Source organism: Larus michahellis, chromosome 12 (assembly GCF_964199755.1).
Source record: "Larus michahellis chromosome 12, bLarMic1.1, whole genome shotgun sequence".
Classification (NCBI taxonomy): Eukaryota; Metazoa; Chordata; class Aves; order Charadriiformes; family Laridae; genus Larus; species Larus michahellis.
In genome coordinates this window covers 2,852,171-2,872,703 of record NC_133907.1, presented here as the reverse complement: position 1 = coordinate 2,872,703, position 20,533 = coordinate 2,852,171, and the positions used below count along the sequence as shown (strand labels likewise).

The following is a 20,533-nucleotide window of genomic DNA, read 5'->3' as shown; positions in this document are numbered from 1 at the left end:
GTGGATGCAGGCAAGCACCGTTTTCCTTTTAGCTGAGGAAAGGTGCTCCTGCAGTAACATTGCTCCTGATGTCTTTGACTGTTAAATACCCAGTGACATAAATATTAGATGCATGTTAAGCCTCAGATTCAGCAAATAGCTCCTTATCTTAAAGCACATGAATACTCTTGGCCCTAGGAAGAACATTTAAAGCTACCTAAAGGACCAGAGACGTGGAATCAAGTGAACCACATTTCTGGTGTGTTTAAAGAGACAAATCTCTGCGCTCTCTCGTGCCAGGGGTTAACCGAAGAAGTTGTTAAGAAGCAAAGATGGGAATAATCTCACATCAGACTTTGCATCCCGATGGCTCATTATATCCGCAATATTCATGGCTTCTGATAGTCCTATAGATTTACGATGGATAGGAAAAGATGACGCCCAGCTTACTTTCCCACCAATCATTATTACATGGGAAAGTGAGTGATTTTCTTTAAGTCCATTAGCATAACATTAGTGCTTATAACGACCAGACTGGGGTAGACACTTTACAAGTCTTTTCGGTCAACAAAGTCAAACGGGGGATACTTTTTTAGCGTCATAGCTTTTACCTCTTGAACACAAACAAAAAAAGACATTTTTGCCCAGTTCAGGCTGTGGACGTTTGCAATTTGGGGCAATTAGGAAGCAGCAGGTATTCCTCACTCATTGCCTGCTCTGGGAACCCCGTAACTCCCCATTTCCTCACTAGAGCCTACTGAACGAGCAGCTCGGCGCCTGGAACAAAACACAAGGAGGGAACTTCAGATCAAAACCTTTATTCTTCGTTGCAGCAGACGAAACACTGAGGCACGGGGTGGGCACGAGCGAACACGTACGAAAACGCACAGCATTTGCAGTTGAAATACAGAGCCCTGGACCGCAGCTGAGATCAATACAGGAGGACGATGGAGATTATCAATCTTGAGTGGTCTCCGTCAGGCAGAATTGACTGGCAACCACATAATGACTCAGGCTCAGCCCACCAGTTTAGAGCCTGGGTGATAGATCTGCAGGTGCCAATCATCAGAATTTCCTTATCGGCAGGGTTCATGTGGCCATTTGTCTTCTGCTACCTGGGATGTCTCCGTCCGGTTCAAGCGTTTCATCCTCCAAGGTGCGTCTGAGAGATCAATGCACAGCTACAGCTGGTTGAAGGGGACCAAATCCATTGAAGAGTTGATTTGGTTCCATTTTACCAGCTTTAGCAAAGCATTTGGCCTCACGGGCGGCGGCCAGCGAAGAGGGGAATTCCTCGGGGTCTTTTCTTTCCCAGCTGCCTGCCCCTCTTCTGAACTTGCTGCCTGGCGTTGCAGTGGTTCAAACGGCTTCACTTTCAGGCAGTCGGGATTTATTTAAGCTTCTTAGAGGCTACGGCTGAAGAGCAGGTCTGAATTAAAGAGGCAGGTTTGATAGCAGTGGAATAGTCTGCACCAGCCTGGAGCATTTTTAAACCCGATATTTGGCTCTGTGTGTTTTGAGAGCCACGACGCTATGACAGTGTGACAGAAGTAAAGGCTGTTGTTTTAATCCAGGTACTTCAGCTGTCACCTCCTGCCGTCTTCCTTTCAGTGTTGTACGGTCTGCTGTCCTCCCCCATGCCCTGCGTTTCCGAGTCTGAAGTGCCACCCAACCCGCAGCGCAGGTGAAGCAGAGATGAGCTCTGCTGCGGCCAGCCCGGGCCCCAGCGCGGCAACTCAGGGCTGCACGGCTCATCTCCCCTCGGGGCCATCCTTGGAAAACGGGAAGGATAAGGCTAAAACACCCCAACTCTTTTTTTTAGAGGTCAGCAGACTCAGCCTCCCTACCCCGTGTTTTCTCGCCTGGCATTAACATCAGTTTTAAGATCTGCTTGAGACAAGCAATGGTTGCATTCGCCATCACCAGAAACCAAGAGGAAAGGGGTGGAAAGGAAAAGAAAGAGGGAGGGGTAAAATGGAGAAAAAAAAAAAAAAAAAGGTTTTTTTCTTTCTTGCAATCTTATAATCAGGCGATTTGCCCCCCCCGAAAGGCGCAAGCGAGCCCCCGGCAGGTAGCCCTGCCCAAGCCACTCGCCCGCTAGTTGGGGCCGCAGCGCTGGGGAGCTGGTTTCTCCTGGAGAGCCCTGCAGCATGACCACCCCCTTGCTAAAAATAACTCGGTAAATCAAATTTAAAAAAAATCACAGTGGCTCTGATCATTTCTGCAAGTGGGAGCCAATAAACTCAGGCCTTTCCTTCTTAACCTAGAGCCAGGCGCAGATATTGCACATTGCCATGTGCATAACCTATTTAAAGAATTTATATGCGTCATAAGGCAAAGGTGACTTTCCCCCCCTCTTCCTCGCAGCCCACCACGCTGCAAGATGATACTGGGAAAAAGCACCTGCGCTTAAAACCGCTGCACGCAGAAATATTGCAAGTGGGCCAGCGTTATAGCTCCCCAAGAAATACAGGCTTTGCGCTGTAACGGTAAGTACTGCAGATCACTTAACTGCCCAAACCCGTTACTCTAAGCTGCCTATAAATAAATGGAGAGAGAGAGACAGAGAGAGAGAAGAGAGAAAGAGAGGGAGAATAGCTTTTTAAAAGGAGCTCTACAATTAATTTAATCGAGTTATCTCTAGGTACCTTTTCAAGAGACAATCCCGCCAAGGAACTAAATGAAAACTTAGACAGCGGACACCTGGAAGTATTAAATTCATGCTTTGGTGAGTTACAGGAGGCAAAGGAAAGGAATTATTTACCAGCGACTGGGGGGTGGTGGGAATGCCGTCAGTGACCGATGCTGCACTGGGAGCTAAACCCCAGCGGGCACGCGGATTTGGGGTTAGCGTGCACCAAGCTGCTCAAGCATCCCCACCACGCGCTTAAAACACACTTTGCTCCCCAAGTACGCTTGCTCTGTCCTGCTCCCATGGATTTGGGGAGAATCCATTGAAAGCGAGACAGAGCAGCAAGGGGGTTACACCGAGCACCTTCTGGCCAGGGACAACGCTGTCCCCACTCCCCCCCGGCTCTGCTTCGGGGACTGCCCGGGAACACATTTGAAATCGATGCGAGTTGGCGTGGATGCTCTGTAACATTTTGTTTAAGTTCTCTGCCGTGAGTTATGAGTGAGCTTTTCCTTTTTAGAAAATTAGTTTTTCTCTTCTGGATGCCATTAATCAAAACTAATGATGTCTCTCTGGTGGTGAGGCTTTTCCCAGCAGCCGAGAAATAGCAGCCCACGGTATCAGCTGGAGATGGCTGTAACCCACCGGGGCTCGTAGCCTCCTGGCAGGGCGAGCACAGCTCCCCAGCAGCCCGCGTACCGCCAGGCTGGGCTCTGGGGCTCTACAACCCGGGCAAGATGAATTACGGAGGCTTTGCTTGGTGGTGTTCAAAGGTCCAAGCCATGCCGAGGTTCTGATGTCTCCTGCGAGGCAGTGCTCATCCTCCGAACCCCTGGGAAACGTGGGGTACGGGGTTCAGCAGCAGCAGAGGTGGCAGCAGAGCTTTGCCCAGCCCTCGCGGCCGGGCAGGGCTTTGCTGTCCCTCTCCCCTCCCTCCTCTGCCGATACTACAAGCACAATCTGCGACAGCACCATCTCCCCGCTCCAAAACCTCAACCACCCCTCGCCCCCGAATGGAGGTTTGCTGCCCAGAGTGAAGCCAGCTCCACTCATTCCCTCGTCAAACTGGGTCTCCCGTTGGAAAGGTCCTTCCTGGTGGCTCCGTCCCCAAGGACAGGGGTGGGTGCTGGTGCCACCCTCCGCAGGACCCTTTCCCAGGCCCCTCCTGCCCCTCGCACCGGCACATCCCCGCGCGGGGCAAAGTCCATGCGTGCTGCGGGATGGCATCGCAGAGCCACGGGCAACACTTGTTAGAGGCAAAGCAAAGCCAAAATTACAAAATAAACCTGCGCACGGCTTTTCGCTCTCCGTTGACCATCGCGTAGCGCCTCCATTTTGCTTTCGGCCCGGGCGACAGCTCCGCCGTTAACAATTATAGGCATGAGAACGGGCAAAATCGCCGCAGTACCAACCCGCCGCCACGGCAAACGGGATGAGCAGTAGGCAGCGAAAGAGGATCTGATCTATTGAAGACCTTTCCACTTTAGCCTCAATATTCTAATACAGACGTGTTACAGACACTACAGCAAAGCCAAAGAATTTATCAGCATTTGTCGATATTCCTAATGAAGCAGAAGATTCGACATGCAACAGAATTAGCCTACAACGAACCCTTGCATAGGCCCCATCCTTCTGCGCCCAGAAATCTCCTGCCTATTCCAGTCCGATACCCTTTTGAGAAATGAGCATCCCTCGAAGCCATTATCGTTATAAGCTAAAAGGCCAAATGAGACAAAGTACTGTTGCTCTTCATCTGAATAAACAAATCATTTTTAGATCAAATGCATTAACAATTTATCATCCTAAAATCCAATCAAAAGGAAAAAACAACAATACAGAACATTGATTTCCTACAGCTTTATCTTAATGAAGTGCACATTCCCTTCGTAATTAGCTTTGGAAGGTTTTTTTCCCCTTTCCTCAAGCTAATGTGTTATTTGATTTCCATCCAAACGTTACTAAATCGGAGGAAATTTCCCCAAAATGAAGTGGCTTTTGATAATACAGGAAAATGCCTACTTTCTCACTCTGCTATTTTTCCCACCAAAGAGCCATACTCGTACTGCAGATGATTCAACTTTATTGCCCAGTGTCTTTGCGAGGATGCTTAAATCAATGCCACAGTTGCTGTATTCTGCACAATGTGCCATTTGTAAACCAGAAAATGCAACCTCCCCGCTTTTACCCGTTTCCTTGCAGACATCAAATATTAATTTAACTTATATTATTACGGGGGAAAAGTGGAGTGTGTTTTATTAACATTTCTAAAATTATAGATATTCAACCCAAAAAGTAGACTCCAGACAAGGCTCCAGAGTCTACCGCTCGGATTTCATTTGACTTAATTAAAAAGCACTCAGTTCTCCTCTGCACTAAAGTAGTTGCTGACGCTGCAGTAGCCACTCAGTCTTTCCAACCAAAACTATTACCTGAACTTAATAAAGTGTCTGTTTAATTTACACACCCCCGTGAACTCACCTGTCCCCCACAGACACAACGCGGTTCTTGCTAACGACCGGCGAAGGCGGCGAGTCGACGGCAAACTCCCCAGCGCCCCGGGGTAACTCAGCTGCCCCGTAACACCGTTTCCACCACCTTTTACCCTCCTCCTCCGCCGTTAACACCGTTATCCAATATCCACCACCCGACGACCCACCGCGCATCGCTGGAAACGCTTTTTTGCCAGGCCGCCTCTCCGTTCCTCCCCTAAATCTCTCTTTTAAATCTTTTCTTCTGTAAATGATGCTGAACAGAGGACTATTGCTTTCATCCTGCTTCACTGATTATTTGCTGAAATGCAATGGCTAGTTTGATAGCCCGGTTTTATTGGGATGTATTGCTGAGGTACCTGGCAATAGCTATGACAGAGAATAAAGCCCCAAACCCTACAATTATCACCTTATTCCCTAGTTATACAAAAAGTCAAAAGCGACCTTATCAAAATCTTGGCTTTCAAGGTGAGAAACTCTGTCTTAACCCAAATTTTGGTCCTAGGCCTCTTTCTTGTAAAAATAAAGGTCCTGTTTCAAGCACAGACCTGAGGGGTTCTGGCGGTGCCGAGCATCGATACCTGGAGGGAGCTGCAAATGCTCCGGCTCCACGCGGGGCCGGGACGGTCCCTCCGATGCTCCGCGCCGCTCTCCGGGAGCCGCAGTTCCTGGAACCGGCCGTGGAAATAGTTGTGGGCTTGGATTTTTATTATTTTCTTTTTTTTTTTTTTTTCCCCAACTCGCACACTCAAAAGAGAACAAAGCCGTTCCCTAATACAGTTTGTGCATTTTATGGACCAAACAATTAAATAGGTTTTAAAACATCTGCTGACTGCATAATTCCATACAGGGGAGTGCACTCAGCATTTTTAAACGGCAACTGATACGAGATACCACTTAATAGTACAAAACACCAGCAGTCCCGTTAAAATCAATAGAAAATTAGATGCTATGAAAATGCAATATGTGTCCAATTAGTTATAATTGGAGCAAATGGTGATGCAGATAAACTCCTGGAGGAAGATGTATTTGTCCGGCCCGCTCCCTGCCTGCTCTGGGCACGGCACGGGATGGGCAGTGACGGGCTCGGCCGCGTCCCGCGGCACGAACGACGATCCATCTAATACAGGCGTGTTAACTCTTATCTAATTACGGAGTTGCTCGGGGCCCGCAGCACCGCTCCGGCGCACCACTGTGCGGGGTGAAAAATGATCCCCTGTCACACGGAAACCTCCCTGTTGGACTTGACAAATTACGCCAGCAAACCTGTTTAAGAACTAAAAAATCCTTGGACGCGGTGACAGGCAGAGAAAGATGCTTCCCGGGGGCAGTTATTTATTTATTTATCCGGCGGAGTTTAAGAATTGCAGCTCAGCCCCCCGGACGCTCGCTTTTCTGCCTGCCTGCCTGTTGTTGTATCCGCTCAGACTCCTTCTCACCCATTATTTTTCAGGCTTCTTTCAACTCCCGAAAACTCGGCCGCACGGCAAAACGGGAAGTAGGTTATGCGAGCCTAACGCTTTATTTTTAACATCCTTGGCGCAACACAGCGGCCTCCTCTTTGTTTCATCTTACGACTAGAAGGAAAGAGCAAAGATCCCCCATCGCAGCGGCACAAAAGGTACGTCCCCACCCAAGCGTCGCTCCAGCCCCTCCGTGCCTTTGCAGTGGCTGGAAGCAAATCGCTTGTGGTACAGCAAACGTTATTAATTTGGGGGACGCTTTTTCATATAAACACTATAAAGTATTAGTTATTTTGCCAAAACCGTTGGCTCGGCGCTAAGAAGCAATAACTTTCTCTAGGGTTCGTATTTTATTCCCGTTTTAAGTAAATAATTCAAATTATTAAAGACTTAGGGCCATAAAAATAAAGGAAAAAAAAAGCTCACGTTTACCCAGACCTGAAACCTTTTTGCATTATTGGACACTCGGTTCCTTACACCGTTAAGGGAAGTGTCTCTCAAGAAAGACGGGGGGGGAAAGAAGTGGCAGCTTTTATTTGTTACGCTGACTCAGCCGAACGGTGGAACAAGAAACGTTAAGACCCGACCCATAACTTTTGTGGCCGCTTAAAGGACGTATTCTTCCTCGACACTGATAAAAGTTTAATACGTAGTTGCCCGGGTTTTTAATAAACTTGTCAACAAAAGAGCAAGGCAAATTGATGGGGACCTTCCCAGGAATAAATTCAGCTTCAAATAGGCCAAACGAGCGCGGAGGACAGGGAGGGGACAGCACGCGGGTGACTTTTGCTGGTCTTTGCAAAAATGGCACAATAGATTTTAGCGGGTGCGTCTTATCGTCTCAAAGACGAGGCTTTAGGACGAAGCTGGCTCAATCCAAAGAGAGCGAGGGGGTGCATCGCGCTGGGGAGGGGAAGGGACAGACCCCGAGAGAAACACCCCCCTCGCCCTGCGTGTCCCCGTCCCGCGCGGACCCGCTCAGGGACAAGCTGCGGCATCGCTCCCTGCACATATTTCAGGACATCCCCTCCGGGTACCACCAGCACAGCCCCATCCCCAGCTCCGCCAAACCATCCCTGTTCCCTGCTCCATCTTCTCCCATCAAATACTCAAGGCTGAGCTTAATTCAAGGAAAACGCAGCCCTTTGCCACCGCTGGTACGGGAGGTGGGTCGCACCCCTGCAGCCTGTAGCTACACCTACCCCTCGCCTACAGAAACCGGTCACACCGCGTGCACGGGGACGTAAGCTACACCCACTGCCCACCTTCTGCGAGGTCAGGAGCGAAATCGCTGCATGAGATTCATTATTTTCTCCTAGCCTCCACCAAATCGGTGCCTTAGATTACTGAGACTTGGGTTTGGGTTTTTTCTTTTTGTTAATTTGTTTACCCGAAGTAAACACAAATTAACACAAGTAAACACAAAGTGGGAGGTGTCCTTGCCCAGGGCAGGGGGGGTTGGAACTAGATGATCTTTAAGGTCCCTTCCAACCCGAACCGTTCTGTGATTCTGTGTGTGGTTCTGTGATTAAATCAGAGCTTCCGATAACCTCCTTGCCAGCAAACTAACCCAGGGCGTCCCAGAAGGGGACACCACCAGTCTCTCCGTCTCAGCATCTCCTTGTGACACTTTGCAGCCCGTGTCACCGGCTCCCTCCCAGCGCCCTCCTTCGCTGGCACCGACCGGCGCCGGCAGCCCGTGGCCAAGTCCTGCTCCCGAGGCCGGGTCGCTTCTCAGATTGGAAGCGCTGCCCCGGCCGTCGCGGTGAACTTTATTCTTGACCGCTCTTAGGTCACTGGATTCCTGCTCCCGGCAGCTTTATCCGACACCCCGAATGCCAGGCTCGACTTGCCTATGTAAGGGCTTCGCGGGGATGGCTCCCGTCCGTACAGCTGCCGGGTGACTTCTGTGGTCGGCGGTCACGAGTCCCGCGCCTCCCGCCTGCCCAGATGCCACCTAATCCGGTCCCAGCAGAAGGGCAGCTGGGAATGAGCACTATTTATAGCAGCTGTTCCCTGGTTCCCCCTGGGCTCGTCAGTCCGACCAGGGCTTTTTTAGAGAGCGGCACAGGTCCCAGCGCAGGCCATATCTGGGCATGGCGAGGTGTTTACAGGCATGGCCCTGGGCTTCATGAAAGAAAAATAAATAAATAAATAAATACATGAAAAGGAAACTCCTGCGTCTGTTGGAGATGTCAGTCGCCCTGCTTCCCCAGCGTAGCCTCCTGAGCACCACCAGCAACTGCTCCGACTGCTAAAACCTCTGGCTATTAAATTCCGCTTTCTTCAAGACGTATCTGTGTCTGAAAGCCTTCCCCTGGCACACAGGGATACAGGATATCCGCCTCTGCTCCTCCACGCGGACTGCTGCGCAAAAATACAAACTCAAGCAGGGGTGCCCGCTGATGCTGGTCAAACAGCGCAAGTGAAAACGCCTTCAGAGCATCGCGGGCGAGCAGCGGGCAGGAGGCGGCAGCCGACGGGGACGCTGCTCCCGCACATGCAGGTACCCCGAGGTGCTCCCGGCCGGGCACGGGGATGTCCGGGCCAGCCTGGGGCCACCCTGGCACTACTGGCATTGCATACACTGGGCCGTACGGTGCCCAGACGGGCAACCAGCACCCGTGAGGCAGCGAGCAGCCCCAGCGGCTGGAGCATCTCGTGGAGCCCATCGCCTGGCTGTCTCCCGCTCGGGTACCACGGCCCCGCGGGGTCCCGGGTGAGGTCCAGCCTCCCACCCTGCACCCGCTCGGAGGCACTGGGGCGGACAGAGAAGTCTCTGCATTTTGGCACAAGAGCAGAGGGGGCACAGTCCAGCCAGGCCATGCCATCTCCCCAAAACACGTGCCAGCATCCCTGTGCAAGCCAAGACCAGAGCAGGGAAGTCCTTACAAACCCAGGACAAGCTTCTCCTTGGGCAGTCGCATCAACTTGCCTTGGCCTCCTCCAGCCTTAGCCTCCCCGCGCAAGGAACAGAACCACACAGAATCACAGAATGGTTTGGGCCGGAAGGGACCTTAAAGAACATCTAGTTCCACCCCCCCTGCCCTGGGCAGGGACACCTCCCACCAGCCCAGGTTGCTCCAAGCCCCGTCCGACCTGGCCTTGAACCCCTCCAGGGATGGGGCAGCCACAGCTTCTCTGGGCAACCTGGGATAGGGGCTCACCCCCCTCACAGCAAAGAATTTCTTCACAATATCTCATCTAAATCTCCCTCTTTCAGGTTAAAACCGTTCCCCCTCATCCCCTGGCTCCCCTTCCTGATCCAGAGTCCCTCCCCATCCTCCTGTAGGCCCCCTGTAGGGACTGGAAGGGGCTGGAAGGTCTCCCCGGAGCCTTCTCTTCTCCAGGCTGAACCTCCCCAGCTCTCCCAGCCTGTCCCCACAGCAGAGGGGCTCCAGCCCACGGCTACAACAACTCTGGGGCGAGCACCTACGCTGCCCCTGGGGGAAACTGAGGTAGGGGAGCAACACGACCCAAACCGCAAGCCCAGCAAGCCAGCCTCCGCTCCCATCCTTGGAGCACTGGGCTGCTCTCAGCGTGACCCCCGCCATCCCAACGGGAAAACATCTCGCCCGCTTGGCCGAGGTCAAGAGCAACTCCAGCGTCAAGCGGCAAACATTAAACCTAACATCTTCTCTGGGAGCGTATCGCAAGCGCGGTGCTTAAATCAGCCCCGGGCTTTCAGGGGAGGGATCGGAGCCGAGGAGTGAGGATATTTCTCTTGCGAGGAACACGCCACCCCCTCGCCCACAGTCACTGCTAAGTGCAAGATGTGGTGAAAGTCTTTAAAAATAGATATATTCCCAAGCAATTCATGCCGCTTGCATCTGGCAGGGCAAACCTAGCATGGGAGCTCTCTCTCCCCGACGGGAAAAAAAAAAAAAAAAAAAAAGCTCATTAGCAGCTTGAGGCTCGTGCAACCTTGACTCTCTCCTCCTCTCTTCAGGGCCTTTCTCTTCTTCTTGGCCTAAACCGGCCCTGGGAAGCGGAGGGGAAGCCCTGCCCAGCCGGGCTGGTGTCAAAGGCAGGGAAAGATACTGCAGTGCAGTGCTGATCGCTTCTGCAATCGGACGTGCAGGCTGGCCCGAGTGCTGAGTCAGCACAATTTCTTTTTTGATTGGTTGATCTGAGTAACGTACTTTCAATGTATGCTAAAGGGGCACCAATTAATACTTTTTTTTTTTTTCCTCCTACCTCCCCTCCCCTCCCTCCCCGCCCCGCCGCCTTTCCCCACCTTTCCAACTGGCTTCGAATCGAACGCGCCAGTCTCACCCCCAAAGTCACTCTCTGGTCCTAAATATTCTGAGCCTCTTTCGTTTTTAATTTAGGGCATTAAAAAAAAAAAATAAAAAAATAAGAAAAAATTTGCAATCTAAGCGATGCTCACTTTGATCGACTTGTGCTGCTGCAGCTAAAATATCTGTCCTGCAGGTCAATCTAATCATGCTTAATAGCAGTTTATTCTTCAACGCAACATTTTTCACGTTGGGTCGACAGTTTTAAATGAGATTGCTGATGCACCCCTTTACTAATGCTTTTACCGGGGCCAGCACATCCCTTGAAATACTTGTGCAATAAAATGCTTTATTGCTCTTGATGAATGCACTATTAAACTTGAATTGCAAACATGCCCCCCCTCTTTTTTTTGTTTTGTTTTGGGTTTTTTTTTTTTTCAAAAGAGGGTGCTGGAATTTATGGGACCACCTGTCTTCCACTATTAAGTCATAGTAACAACGGTAATAATAGATCATCAACATAACCAATGCACAAAACTGAAAAAAAAAAAAAAGACAACTTGCGTAGGAAAACCGCATGGTAAAATTTGTCCCTGTGCTCTCATGTGCACGTGCAAAATATCCATCTTACACCCGCCGGTAGTTCCGCTTATATACGGAGAATTCATCTTGAGAACGGCTGGGTTTTGTGAGGCATAGAATAGAAAAATTTAACTAATTTGGTCCACTGGATTTATGGCTTTTACGATTCTCAAAGCTCCTGTTCCCGCGCCCGGCACCACCCGGCGCTCGGTGGGCAGGACGGATGGGCGCAGCCGAGCATCCCCGCGCTGCGGCACGCAATGGGTCCAGCGCCGGCGCTCAGCCGGGGAGACGCTCACTGGTTTCTAACGAGCGAAAGAGAAGTGGCTTCATTTTAGCTACCGTGCGGAGCGGCCCCGGAGCAATGCAACGGTCGCAGGTTTAATCCAAAGAGGTGTAAAAGGGAGGAGGAGCTGCCAGCGAGCAGAAGAACGGCGCCAACTGGTTGGTGAAGGCCTGTGGCCATCGTCTGCTTCCATCGATGCCAACAGCGAGGGGCTGCCCTGGCTCTGGGGGGGCCACACACAGACACCCCACCGCGTTTTTAACACCATGAAGCCCCTGGGACATATGCCACGGCGAAGCCTCCCCTGCCACCTCCGCTCCCACGCTGCGAGACAGCGCTCGGAATTATAGCTTTGAAAATATTTACATAAAAAATAAATCTGAGCACTTAGTGACTTCCTAAAGCTAACAATTCCATGTGATTAACAAGCGTATTAATTCAGAGAGGGGGGGAAGGAGATAAAAATTGCATTAGGAATGCAGGTACCTACTGTAAATCAGACCACGAGCATTTCTGCGAGAGCAATGCATAGTGGCACAGGAGTTTTAGTAAAACCTGCTCTCAGGAGAGAAAGAAAGAAAGAAAGGGAAGAAAAGAGAGAGAGAAAGGAAGGAAGGAAGGAAGGAAGGAAGGAAGGAAGGAAGGAAGGAAGGAAGGAAGGAAGGAAGGAAGGAAGGAAGGAAGGGAGGGAGGGAGGGAGGGAGAGAAAGAGAAAAGGAGAGAAAAGAAGAAAGAGAGAAAAGAAGAAAGCGAAAAGAGGAGAAAGAGAAAAGAGAAGAGAGAAAAGAGAAGAGAGAAAAGAGAAGAGACAAAAGAGAAGAGACAAAAGAGAAGAGAGAAAAGAGATAGAAAAAATAAGAAAAAAAAAGAAAAAAGAAAAAAGAAGAAAAAAGAAAAAGAAAAAAAGAAAAAATAAAAAAATAAGAAAAAAGAAAGAAAAAAGGAATAAGAAAGAAGAAAGAAAGAAGAAAAAAAGAAAAAAGAATAAGAAAAAGAAAAAGAAAAAAGAATAAGAAAAAGAAAAAAGAAAAAAGAAAAAGGAAAAAGGAAAAAGGAAAAAAGAAAAAGGAAAAAAGAAAAAGGAAAAAAGAAAAAGGAAAAAAGAAAAAGGAAAAAAGAAAAAGGAAAAAAGAAAAAGGAAAAGAAAAAGAAGGCAGGAAAGAAAAGAAGAAGGAAAAGGAGAAGAGGTGGAGCAGAGTCAGCAAGGAAAGGAGGGAAATACTATATATAAATTATAGATAACATATAATTTTATGTAATAGCCAGAATGGTGCGAATTGTCCTCATTTTTCATCTAGAGACCCAAGCTAACACGGCAGACTTACAATGGAGCGAAACTGCAGCCCCGCTTGGGCACCGGCGCTTTCCTGCTCGGGCTCAGCTCGTTTCCCCGCACCCACCAGCTCCCTGTTTAAATCTGGCCCCAAATGGGGCTGGACCCCCCCAGGACCCCCCAGCGGCTCAGCCCAGGGGACACCGTGTCCCTGCAGTGAGTCCCTGATGACTTGGCCATGGACCACCGGGAAAGCCCCGGCTTCGCGGGGCCCAGCATAACCAGAGCATCCTAAAATGCCAAGGGGATGATGTACAAATCATCCACCCTCCAGCCCAAACCCGGCCTTCCCAAAGCCACCTGGCAAAGAACAGGCTCCTCCCATGCTCGGAAGGGGCTCAGCGCTTCCCACGCCTCCGTCAGCCACGGTATTTACTTCAACAAAAAAAGAAAAAAAGCATTTAATAAAGCCCACCGAATTCCATAGGTAGGAAATCTCCCCGTTAGCCCAGCCTGCCTTTTCTAACCCGCTATTCACGAGCTTACAGTTAAATCCCCTCTGGCGTACGTGTAACAAGTGACGTCCGCGCTCGCCGTGAATAGAGCCGGATAAAGACTCCGCAGAATCTGAACTCCCGGTCTGGCCCGCTCCCCGGGCCCGGGAGAGGATGCTGCGAGGGCTGAGACCGGGTGAAGCTCTGCACGGGATGCTCAGGCATCCCACCCACCGGGGCGATGCCCGGGGAGCCCCTTAGCCCAGCCAAGAGGGGTGCTGCGATGGCGGGGAAATCACTCCAAAGCCAAACGCTGCTCCCAGTGGCCCTGCGGAGACGGGGAGGGGAGTTTGGAGAGCGGCTTCGTGAGGAGTTGGGCTTCGCCCGTCGTTCCAGGCGTGAAGATTTTGGGGGCCGAAAGCTTGAGACCCTCGGCTCCCGCCCAGGCAGAACGTTAAACTGGTGTTTCAACCCAGTTCCTTTCAACTTGCCTCATCCTGGTAGGATCCTGGAAAAACAGCCCACTATTTTACGTCGGAAAATGTTAAAAAGGGAAAGCGAAAACCAGTGAAGGCTTCCAGAATTAAAGGAGCTAATTTTCTTATATTCCTTTGGGGAAATAAGGCCCCTATAATGAGAGCACTCCTCGGGCTCCAGCTGGGATGGGTGGCTCGTCACACTGACAGGGAAGATCTCCTCCTTGCCAGTTTTAAGCCCAAAAAGTTTTAACGTGGGAAAGAGTCGAGAAGCGGCGCTTGCACATTAATTTCAAGCTAAAACACTGCACGCCCAAGTCCCAACTCTTGTATCCTTTTTCTCCCTCTTCTTCTCCCCCCCCGCCCCCATCTCCTTTTGTCTTTCCCAGATTTAAAGCGCAGCCAGCTCTGTTTGCTATCTAGCCTTATTTTGGGGGGGAAAAAGGGTTGAGGGAGAGGCAGGAAAAAGGAGCGATTGGCCTGCATCCCTGTGAAAACCCTGGAGTGGACAGCCAGCTTTCCTCTGGCATCGCCTTTCAAAGCCCATGCCGCAGTCAGCATATTGAATATTTAATGTCCTGATGAGCATTTCCACCTGCTGACACAGGCAAAGTGACAGAACAATACACGCGCTGGAACAAGATCATCAATTGACTCCCCAGTCGGTCTGCCAGGTCAGGCAGTTAAGAAAAAAAAAAAAATTAAAAAAAAAAAAAAAATGAAAATAATCTGTCTGTCTTTCTCCCCTGCTTTTGCCCGGGGTCACACATTGCTCCTCTGAGAAGGGTTCCCACCTGAAATACATACTTCTTTACATTCCATAGCTTGCCAGGTCCATATGGGCATATAAAGAAGTATGTCTCTCAAGCAGGTAGTTTCAATATGCGCATTTATATGGTCACGGGAGGAAAAAAAATAACGCTGATTTACAATTTACATCCTGAGAGTGAGTTACGGCTCCGGTCCTCCTGCCCAGCCCGTGTGCACACACACACCCCCCCGGCTCCCGCTCCCCGCCGGAATCCCGGGCTTTGCCCTGGGCAGGTGATGGATTTTGGTCCCTGGGAAGAGGATGGGGATAATTCACCGGACACAAGGCGGCAGCGGGGCCGGTGCCTGCCCTGGAGGGGGCTCTTTGTCACGTAAACGGCACAGAGTAAAAGCCAACCTCCCACTCCACCTAAAAAAGTAGGTGTTTCTTTCGAAACCATAAACTTCCAGCAATTATAAAGACCAAAATGTGGTTTAGTGCAAGGGATCTGCTTCATACGCAGAGAGATACAATTTTAGACAAAGCCGTGGCGGGGAGGGGGGGGCGGGGGGGGGGAGTTAAGTATATATTATTTCCCAATTGCCTCCATCCTGCAATTTGGAAGCGAAAAGCCAATTTGTTTGCAGAAAGGCAAAAATCAAACGGCCAGCCGCCGGTTTACAAACCGACACCGGGAAGGACTGCTCCATTTGCCAGAGTACAAAAACTCATCAGCCCCAGCCAAGCGATTGCTTTCATCAGTGAGTAGAGATTAAAGCAGAGGAAGAAGAAAGCGTCTTACCTAGTGAATCCAGTGATTTTTCCTCTGCTGGTCACTGTGAGTGAGACGCTACCTCGCAGACAAGCGAACCCCCAAAGACAGCAGATGCTTTTTAGGGCGTTCAGGGTATTTAAAACAAAAAAACAAACAAAAAAATAAAATCAAAAAATTAAAAATCGCTTCTAATAACTCATCCGGTTGAGCTCCACGCCAGCTGAGGGGGTTTGGGGGGAAGCCACCCGCAGATGTGCAACACAAAAGGCAGCCCAAGCGATGTGCCGGCGGCTGGGGCCGAAGTCTTTCCCAGTTACTCCCGCAGCCACCGCGCGCTTCTGCACCCGTGGGGCTCGGCTCCCCCCTCCGCTCGCCTCCCCGCAGCCACGCCGGCCTTTAAAGCTCCCCGGACAATGTGGGATGAGCGACCGGGCTGGAAACACCAGCCGGGGTTGAACGGGAGACTCTAATGGGCAGGATTTAGGCAGGGAGCGCCGGCGGAGGTCAGGCCGGGCGCTGCCTGCACGCTGCCTGCACGCTGCCTGCGCGCTCACCTGCGCCCGCCGCCCCTCGCCCCGCCGCCGCCCGATCGATACCAATTTACAGGCAAATGCGGAATGGCTGCCTGCGCGTTAATGAATTTTACCGCTTCTCCCGGTCTCCTAATGAACCCTTTAAAGAGGGTTTAAGTAAACTTAGCAAGTGGCAAACTAAGCGCTTCGGAATACCTAATTGCATCGACGCTTTCCCACTGCTTTTTTGAAATATCGCTGCCAGCTGGGGAGTAAATATTTCCCCGCTCCCCATCAACTTCCAGCACCGCCGAGAAGCAAAGGCCGCGCAGAGCCGGGGGGTAAATCCCCCGTGCTCACCCCCCAGCCCCCCAAATGGCTTTACACCACTCACATCACGCCGGCCCTGGCTCCGAGCCGCTCCCCTCCCCGTTCCCCGAGTTTGTTGGCCCTTTCCACCATCGTTATTTGTCTCATTTCCAGGCAAATTTCAACCTTTAGTTCGGATTGAGGGGAAGAGAGATGGAGCTGTGGCACCACTGTAATGCATGACTGCAGTGAAATTAAGGCGAAGGGGGAGCTGAGGAGTGGGAGGGAAAAGTCTGAGCGCTTCAGGTTCAAAAAAAACCACCACCCAACAAAAACCCAAGTGCTGGTGGGGGGGCTCTGCACAGCCGAGGCACTCCATGGTATTGAATTTCCTTCTGACCGACAACAGCAGGACGGCTACTGGACTTCTTGGACCATTAAACATCTGCAGCTCATACCCAATTTGCGATCTTTAAATGCGTTTGACACAGGCTGTCCCGAACGGGCCCCAACTTCTGCAGACAAGTGGGACAGCGGCTGCCGGCCGCAGCAGAGAGCACTACGTGAGAGCTAAAAAAAATGACCTTTTAAATCCTCACTAAAACTGAAAACAAAGACACAACCTCGGCAGCAAAGTTCATCCTGGGGATTTAAATTTGCTTTGAGGCTCTGCGTGGAAGCTCACGCTTTCCAGGGCTGTGCCTTTCGGTGGAGGAGCAGATAAAATGTGTGATGGTGCTTTTAATGGTGACACCAGAGGCACCCTGTGGTTCCCGTCCTGCAGCTGCCACCAGCAGCAAGGGGTGGTGGGTGAGCGTCACCCAACGTCCTCCACCCCCCTGGGCTCCCTGAGCTTCTGGGCTCGCTCCAAGCGGCAGAACATGCGCAATCAAACTGGGGCTGTTCTGGGGAGAAAAATGGATGGAGACCTGGAGAGTGCAGAGGCCAGGGGGCAAAAAAAAAAAAAAAAAAAAGGGGGAAGGGAAGGGAAGAGGTGGAAGGAGAAGGAGGATGGTGGGAGGGATGGACAGCAAGGTGCTGTACATGGTGCCCCTGCTCTGCCCCAGGCTCGAGGGGCTGCTCGTGTCCAGGTGGCAAAGTCGAGCTGGAGCTGTGCAGCACAAAACTTTGGGGACTTCGGAGGCAGCCCATGTTTAGGGCTGGGGCCGGTGAGGGGAGAGGCCAGCGGGGCCGAGGCAGAGGCCAGCGCTGGCCCCACGGCAGAGGGGCCGGACACGGGGCTCGGTCCTTGGGAGACACAGACACCACCATCCGCCCCAGAGAGACCCAGCAATTAAACCGGCAGCACAAACCAGGGATTTCTGCCTATACAATCACACACGATTGCCGAGTGTAGACTCTCCGGCACAGAGACACACATACACCCGTACTCCAAACCCAGCCTGGCGACGCGCTGTATCTGGATGATATGTTACACCTGCTTTTACATACCCAGGTATAAAGATGTGTAAAATATACACATGCATGCTACAAAACGTCCCGAAATGCGCATGCAGGTGTGTATGTAGCACAGTATCCACCTCACAATACCGATATCTATACGTTCCTGTGACTAGGTATCACTGCTAACATATAAAATATAACGCCCATAGTCAACTCCAAGCTGCAGAAGCAATAACAGCCAGTCGAGGTATGAAGTGTAACCTGAATTCCAAACCCTTGCAGGGAAAACCTAACTTCTCCTCCTCATAGTCCCTTTCCCATCGTCCACAAACCATGCGACTGTAATTAACGCTCATTTCTCGGCATTTTAACAGTTAATCACCGCAGCACTGAGATCATTGCAAGTTAGGCTAAGTTTAACCACATTTCACCTTTCTGCTCTGGCTGGTATTAGCTCATAGCACTAGTTTGTTGCAAATAAATAAATAAAGCCCCAATCCCCCCAGGTGTCATTAGCCAGCCTGTGCCTGAATTAGGCATTTAAAGGCCGGTTTAACCTTGCAGAACGGTTTCATGTCAAAGTTCTAACATTTCAGTTCAGATTATTCTAGTGCACTGCTTGCTCTGCAGTTTGTTAGGGCTTTTTTTTTTTTTTTTAGTTTTTTTTTTTTTTTTCAAATGCGGAGTATGCCACAGCAGAACAAAAAAAAGAAGGGGGGGGGGGAGAAGGTCTCCTCACCCAGCCACAGATTAAACACACACCCAGCGCATCTCCGCACAGACACACGCAGGCGGCACACACACACACACACACACACACATATCGACACACACATACACGTTTGCTGGATGCAAAAGCCCACATTTAAGTCCCCGGGTAAGTTGGATGGGCACTCGGTCCTGCACTGGCCAGAAAAAGTGTTTAAAAACAAGCTGAGCCGGTAGCGGTTAAAGGCAAGGCAGGGAGCAGAAGAAGGGAAAGGCGGGGGGGGGGGGGGGGGGAGAAAAAAAAAAAAAAAAAAAAAAAAGAGACATACCAGTTAGGAGCTTCTGTTGCAGCAGAGGACTCACCAGAGCACTAGCTGAAAGCTGAATCAGCTTTCGAGAGTTAGGGATGCATAGAGGAGGGTCATGGAATCACAAGGTAATAATGCGCTTCATGCTGCAGCCGTCAGCCTTCTCCTTATAGCCAATCTCTAATGCAGGAAGGGAAAAAGAGAGCAGGCCCAGGAACGGTTATTAGTCCTCACTTGGAGGAAAAAAAAAAAAAAAAAAAAAAAAAAAAAATTAAAAAAAAAAAAATTAAAAAAAAAAAAAAACCCAACCCATCAGGCAAACCCTCCCCTCCCCATCCACCCTTACCTCGCCCCCTCCACCCAGCACCGCTACAACTCCGTCCCCGCTGCTGCAGCGCGGCTCGGCGGGGGATGGCGCGGCGGGGGGGGCGGGCGGCAGCGCGGTACAGCGGGGGATGGAGCCGGGGCGCGGGGGGGGGGGGGGGGGGGAGAGAGGGGTAGCGGGGCTCCGGGCAGCGCTGCCGCCGGCCAGGCGGGGGTTAAGGAGAACCCACCTCGCCCCCCCGGATTGCAGCACACCTTGATGCAAAGGGCTGCGCCTGCAGAAGTGCCTGCGCACCCCACCCCCCCCATCCTCCTCCTCCTCCCTCGGGGGGTCAGCCCGGGCGGGGGGTCAGGATGTGGGGATGATGGGGGGGGGGGGGATGCACACCCATACCCGGGGCGGGGGGGGAGGGGGGGCTGGCGGAGGGGAGGGGGGAGCGCTGGTCAGGAAGCGAGTCCACCTTTCCAGCGCTTATATCCCCAGCGAAGCATCCCAACCACGCCGGCCGCGGCCCCGCGCTCCCCTCCCTGACCATATTTAGTCAACCACGGCAAAAAATAGCCCGTCAGCTGGAGCCTGCGAGCGGTATTTGGAGTTCCAGCGCTCCTCGCAGCCCATTGACTACTGGTCCTGCGGGGTCCTGACTCTGCCTTTTTTTTTTTTTTTTTTTTCTTTTTCCTTTCCTTACCCCTCCGCTATTTTTAGCCAGGCCAAATAAAGAGGGAGCTCATCTTACTCTACTCGCCGCTGGCCCGAGGTTGCGCAGGGCCCTGCTATGTTTGGTAAGCGCCGGCGTTGGGAGACATGGAGCGGAGACCTTGTCTGTACCACAAGACCTTTGGCTCCCTCCCTTATTTATTCTTTTCCTCTCCTTTTCTTCCTTTCGTTTGTATTTGTTCCTCTGGTAGAAATTCCTCTTTCCTGCTAGAAAAGTATCCAGGCGAGAAGGTGGGGAAAAAGCTCAAGGGAGCTTTCACCTTACAGAGGGAAGAGCCGGGATTCAAAGACCTCATGCTGGGGCCAAGTCCCTCACCACAAGGTCCTGGGCACCCCGCTGTCCGGCCGTGTTGTCCTCTTGTGTCTCCAGCTGGGTGCTGGGAAGGCGTTGGACCTTCTGCCCTACATGGGGAGTACCGGGGAGCCCCATCGCCAGCCAGGGAAACCCCTCCTGCCATGGTGGGTTAATGTGGGTCACCAACACAGCGGTGCCTCCTGGGCCTGGAGGTCGTGGCAGCTTTCCAGCCTCCAAAGCTTCACCCAGCAGAACCGAGGAGGGGCAACTGGGGCAGCACAGGCACTGCCCTTGGCTTGCACCCGGAGAAGCAGATGAACATCTCTAGAAACTTGTGTTGGACGTGGCTTCAAAGTAAAAATGTCCAGGACAGCCTAAGGAGGTCACCTTGGGAGAGCAGAAAAAACGGTGACAAACACGGCATTGGCCGCATTCAGTCAATCTGTCCCACTTGTTTGCAGCAAACCCCCATCCTGGAGCACCTCCTGAATCCAGCGTCCCCCCTGCTCTCCCCACA

General features: G+C 51.4%; 2 long non-coding RNA genes across 11 annotated transcripts in view; one reads left to right on the top strand and one right to left on the bottom strand.

Annotated features, from left to right (window-relative positions):
* LOC141750125 (uncharacterized) overlaps positions 1-20,063 on the bottom strand; it is a 54,478-nt gene extending 34,415 nt beyond the window's left edge. For 2 of the 10 annotated variants that reach the window (XR_012589580.1, XR_012589583.1), the window contains exons 1-3: positions 19,026-20,063; positions 18,701-18,859; positions 15,466-15,552 (exon numbers count right to left, since the gene is read on the bottom strand). This is a non-coding gene — a long non-coding RNA (uncharacterized LOC141750125). Of the gene's footprint in view, positions 1-781; positions 3,444-7,201; positions 8,691-15,465; positions 15,553-18,700; positions 18,860-19,025 lie in introns of those variants that run through there. The other 8 variants (XR_012589586.1, XR_012589579.1, XR_012589584.1 and 5 more) reach the window with 7 other exon arrangements.
* On the top strand, positions 5,834-12,847 carry LOC141750126 (uncharacterized). Its single transcript, XR_012589588.1, has 2 exons — positions 5,834-8,020; positions 9,620-12,847. It is a non-coding gene; the product is annotated as an uncharacterized LOC141750126 (long non-coding RNA).
* Positions 20,064-20,533: the final 470 nt, after the last annotated feature.